We start from the raw sequence: 5,558 nt of genomic DNA, 5'->3' as shown, positions 1-5,558 counted from the left end.
GGAACTGGGGATTGAACTCAGGCCCTTGCGCTTGCCAGAGAAGCACTTATTCCACTGAGCCATTTCCCCGGCCCCTTGAACTCATTATGTAGCTGATGCTGGCCTCAAACTCCAAGTGATCCTCCTGCCTCAGCCTTCCAAGTGCTAGGATTATAGATTATAGACCTGAGCCATAAAGCCTGGCTCTAGTAATTTTTTTTTTTGCCGAACTGGGGATTGAACTCAGACCCTTGAGCTTGCCAGAAAGCTCTTAACCTACTGAGCCATCTCCCTGGCCCCTTGTAGTCAGTTTTAAAAAGAAAAGAAATTCTGGTACATGCTATAGCATAAATAAGCCTTAAAAATATCACACTGAGAAAAAAAAAAAAAAAAAAGGACACAAAAAGACAAAAATGCTGTCTGATCCCATTCCTAGGAAGTGTTCAGAATAAGCAAATCCACCAAACCAGAATGTAGACTGGTGCTCACTGCCGGGGTTGGGGCGAGGGGATACGAATGGAGATCAGGTTTCTTCTTGCTGAGACAACATACATGCTACCCACAAGTTAAAGGAGGAAAGGCTTCTTTTAGCTTATAGCTTGTAAAGTTTTCAGAGCATAGTCAGCCATCTCCAAGGCAGGGTGGTGCGGCTGAGGGGCCTGGCAAAGGAGAAACAGCCCGTGGCAGGGTAGGCAGGAGACAGCAAAGCTCCTTCTTCCTTCCCTTTTTATTCTATCTGGGCTCCAAGCCTATTGGTTGGTGCCATGCACACACGGGGTGGGGGGGTCTTCCCTCTTCAGTAAACCCAGTATCCACACCCAGAATGTGCTAAACCAGGCAGTGGATTAAGCTGGTGCAGCAAGCCCCCGATCCAGTCACTCTTTTTTTCTTTTTCTTCTTCTTCTTCTTCTTTTTTTTTTTTCTTTTTTTGTGGCCAGCTCAGCCCGCCCTGGGGGCAGGGCTGGTGCTGCACATGGTGCCAGGGATCTAACTGTGCTTGCCTAAGCGGGCGCCTTAGACTGCTGAGCTATCTCACCTGTCCGACCCAGTCACTCTGGAAAACCCCAGTTATGAGCTCATGAGGTTTTCAGAGAGAGACACCGCTAGACACGGGCCATGACAGGATGATGAAAGTAGTCTAAAGCCAGAGAGTGCCGGGCTTGGTGGCACACACCTGGAGTCCTAGCACTCTGGAGGCCGAGACAAGAGGACTGCTGCCTGGGCTACATGGTGAATTCAGTGCCAGCCTGAACTGTACAAATGCTGTTTCAAAAAAAACAAAAACATCGTGATATGATATGTGCATGATCATAAAAATGCTAAAAAGTCATTAATATGCTAAGACCTCTGACGATGCATTTTACACGGGTGAATTTTGTGCTAGCTGCATCTCATGTTTTAACAAATGAAGTAACTTGCCAGTGAGCACCCAGTGAGTAAGGTGTGCTATGAATTGAAACCGAATTTCCTCTATTGTTGATTTTTATTTTTATTTTTGGCACTGGGGATTGAACGCAGGGCCTTCGCACTGAGCCGCATCCCCAGCCCTTTGAAAACAACTTTTAGAGGGCTGACAAGCTAGCTCAGCAGAATAAGTACTTGCTTAAGGAAATATAGGGACCAGAGTTTGTGCCAGCCCTGCCCCTGGGCATGCTTAGCAGGCCACCGAGACCAGGTGTGATGGCGCATGCCTGTAATCCCAGTGTGGGAGAGGCTGGAAACAGGAGGATCACTAGGAGTCTAAGCTGTGTAGTAAGATCTTGTATTAAATATATAAATTTAAATAAAATAATAATAAAAATAATAAAAATAAGATAAAAACATTAAAAAAATTTTTGAGGCAACAGCTCACTAAATCAGGAGCTCGTGCCCCAGGCCCCAGGGTGCTAGGGTATAGGCATGCAGGAGCGTATCCAGCTCCCTGGCTCTTACGGAACTGCAGATGGAGTATGGGGAGATCTTCAAGGCCTGAGCACCAAAGAAATGCTGCTTCTCTGAAGGAGGTACTCACAGGAGAGCCCAGAGTTCCATGGTGGAGTGAGTCCCTTGCCCCGTGGTGACCACCAATCCCTCCCTGGGGGCCTGTGGCCCAAGGTCTGGGCACTGGTGACTTTCCTCCTGGAAGATGGGTCAGAAGCCCTTTTTCTCCTCATTTTCTCCTCTCCAGCTGATGAAAAAGCTTTATTATTATTATTATTATTATTATTATTATTATGTGTGTGTGCAGCCAGGAATCAAACTCAGGACCTTGCGTTTGCCAGGCAGGTGCTTAAGCCACTGAGCTATATCCCCAGCCCTGAAAAAGCATCTTAATTAAGTACCCCTCAGCTGCTAGTTTAATTTGATAAACACAAAATTGAAGCATCTAATATAGCCATCCATCATTCCGTATCAACACAGTTCTTGGAGCTGAAGATTTTTCTTTGTTTTTTTGTTATCTTCCTGAATCAATTTTCAGGATGATAATGATGTGGGCCTTGTTCAGGAATATCAGAGAAAGCCAGGGAGATAGCTCAGCGGCATAAGTGCCTGCCTGGCAAGTGCAAGGTCCTGAGTTTGATCCCGAGTACCAAAAAAAAAATCAGAAAAAAGTGACAGGTTTGTGAGATGACACTGGGGAGGGGGTGTCTGCTGGGGGCTCAGAAAAAAGGGAAACCCTCCCAGGAACTTGTCACCCCAAAGTCTTTCAGAAACCCAGAGTGCCATCCCCAGTCTCCCTGTGCCCATGAGTCCATCCCCACCTCCACACCAGCCCCTGAAACTGCACCCTCTCTCTCCCCATCTGCCCAGCACAGAGTAGAAAATATTTGTATAGCATGAAAGTATCACATAGAGAAGTCTTGGAAGGCCAGGTGTGGCACTGCTGGCCTGTACTGCCAGCCACTTGGGAGGCTGAAGCAGGAGGCTTGTAAATTTGAGGCCACCCTGAGCAACTTATCAATACCTTGTTTAAAAATAAAGTTTAGAAGGACTGGGAAGGGGCCGGGGAGATAACTCAACAGCATAAGCTTCTGCCTGGGAAGCGCAAGGTCCTGAGTTCAATCCCCAGTATCAGGAAATCACAGGTCTGCTCCAGAGCTGGGCCCAGCGCCACCAGCAGCCTCTGACACACAGGAATGGCTCATCCAGACTTAGCCCTGCCTAGATGGAATTCACTGGCCTTGGATGTAAGGATATTTTGTCTTTGTCCTGTACAGTCCTCAACCTGACAGAGTGGCAGTGGCATGGGTGGGGACCCACAGCCACAGATGACTATTTTCCAAGCTCTCTCCTGCACTGTCCAAATTCTGTCCACTTCCGGGCTGCTGCTGTTCAGGCCCTGGATAGCTCAGATTCATTCTCACCCAAAAGGCCTTTCCTGGGGATCATTTGTGTTTTCCCCAGCGCTGAGGATTGATTCAGGACCTTCACACTGAGCTATATCTCCAGCCCCATCCCTCTTATTTTATTTTGAAATAAGGTATCCCTAAGTTGCAAAGTTGCCCACTCTGGACTCAAACTTGTGATCCTTATGATCCTCCTGCCTCAGTCTCCTAAAGTTCCCGGATGACAAGCGTTTGCTACCACATCCGCCTTCCCAGGCTTCGTGACAACCTGGCTTCTGTTGGAGATACACAGAAATTCCGCTTGCACACAGCTGAGAGAGAGGGTCAAGCCCCGACCCTGAGTGGAGGGTCAGCCTGAGCTCTGATGGCAGATCCTGGTGGCTCCAATCACAGCCATCAATTTACTCTTACAGGCCTGGAGGCCGAAGTCCAAGATCCAGGCGTGAGCAGATCACGTGGGGAATGGGGATTTCTGTATATGAATTGAGGGAGAGGAATGCAAACATTCATCCCACATCACTGACCTAACGTAAAAACTCCCCAGCATGGAGTTTCACATGAAAGCACAGGTTTTGGGTCCTGGGTTCAAATCCCAGCACTTGGTGATGTGGCCCACAGGCATCTGCTGCCCAGTGTCTTTGGCCACATCAGTGGTATCAGGAGCACCTCCCCTCTGTCAGAAGGGATTGAGGCCTGCACGTGTCTTGTTGCAGGTGAGTATTCCTCCCAAGGGGAACCCCAAACGTTTGATAGCCTCTAAGTTTCTGCAGCTGAGCCCTAGAAGCATTGAAAGGCTTCTCCCAATGTGGGACCTGTCCACCTCACTTCTCCTTCTAACGTGGTTCTTCAGCCACTTCCAGGGTGCTCCTCAGCCCTGCATAGTGGCAATAAATATATTCTTCTCCTAATTTTTAGATGGAGTAGGTGTGAGATTCAGGGACCTGAAATAGACAATTTGCAGTCGCCCCCCCCCGGGTGACACTGATGCTTCCCATGAAGACACAAGTGTTGACATAGTAGCCCGTGATGCTGAGGGCCACGCGTTAGCTGCAGACTCTGCGCTTCTTTGAGAGTCTGAAAGCGCAGTTACTTGTCAGGCTTTGCCCCCAGTTCGCCCCTAAGTGTTATTTTGGTTGGTGCACACGCGGCACATCATTTCATTTCACTTCCATGTAGTGTGTGCTGCTGGTGGGTGTCCATGGTCACTGGGCTCAGGGAAAGCCAAGTGTGTGGGGGGGGGCATGGGAGGACTGAGCAGAGACATGCGTGTGCTTGGCTGGGACACTCAGGACTCCTGGCCCCTGTGCCTGAGATACCGTGGATAGAGCGCTTCCTGCTGCGCTAGCTCTTCCCGTATACTGTATGCTTTTCATCTTTGCTTTTCCTTCTTTGTGGTCCTGGAGACTGAACCTAACTGCTCACAGGTGCTAAGCAAGCATTCCACTGCTCTGCCACTGAGCTATATCCCAAGCTGACCTCGAACTCACAGCCAGGGGAATGCACCTGCCTTTTGTCCTGACTTATGAGCATTTAGGACACTATGCTTTGATAGGGACTTTCGAAAGTTCTCCCCCAAGGAGAGAGCCACAGCACCATGACAACCTGGGGTGGCGGCATTGGTGCTGTGCTCCTGTTCATCCATTAAGAACAAGTTGTCAGTGAATGACTTAGCAGGACCTTGTCTCAAAATTTTAAAAAGGCTGAGGATGTAGTTAAGTGCAAAAGCTCTGGATTCATCCCCAGGACTGCAAAAACAAGAAAAGAAAAGAGACAAGACAATCTGTGATGTCATACTCAAGGAAACACAAGCCACACCCAGCTGGCTGCTCCTGCCCTGAATAACACCAGGTGACTCTGTGACACCCCTGCAGGTGTGGCCCTCTGTGTGCTATTTGGGGGCTGTTGAGCTGACTGCAAGGTCTCCTCAGTCCCTCAAGTCCTGAACACACAGAGACAAGTGTGGGCCAGCCAAGCCCATACCTGCATCCAGCCCCAGGATGCCACCAGAGGTGCTGCCCTCCAGGGCTAGACCAGCAGAGAGCCCCAGCTCCAGGTGACCAGCCCACTAGGGGCAGCTAAGGGCTCTCCCACCACCACCCTAGTGTGCCATCTTCATTTGCTGGGGCTGACACAGCAAAACAAACCAGGAGTCAAGAGGACAGGAACGTATGTATCTTCATACAGTTCCAGCAGCCCAGAGTCCAAGCTGCAGGTATTGGCATGGGTGGTCTTTCCAAGCCTCCACATGAAAGG

This window comes from Octodon degus, unplaced genomic scaffold (assembly GCF_000260255.1).
Source record: "Octodon degus isolate 3935 unplaced genomic scaffold, OctDeg1.0 scaffold00033, whole genome shotgun sequence".
In the NCBI taxonomy this organism is placed as follows: domain Eukaryota; kingdom Metazoa; phylum Chordata; class Mammalia; order Rodentia; family Octodontidae; genus Octodon; species Octodon degus.
Note: the sequence above shows the minus strand (reverse complement) of the source record.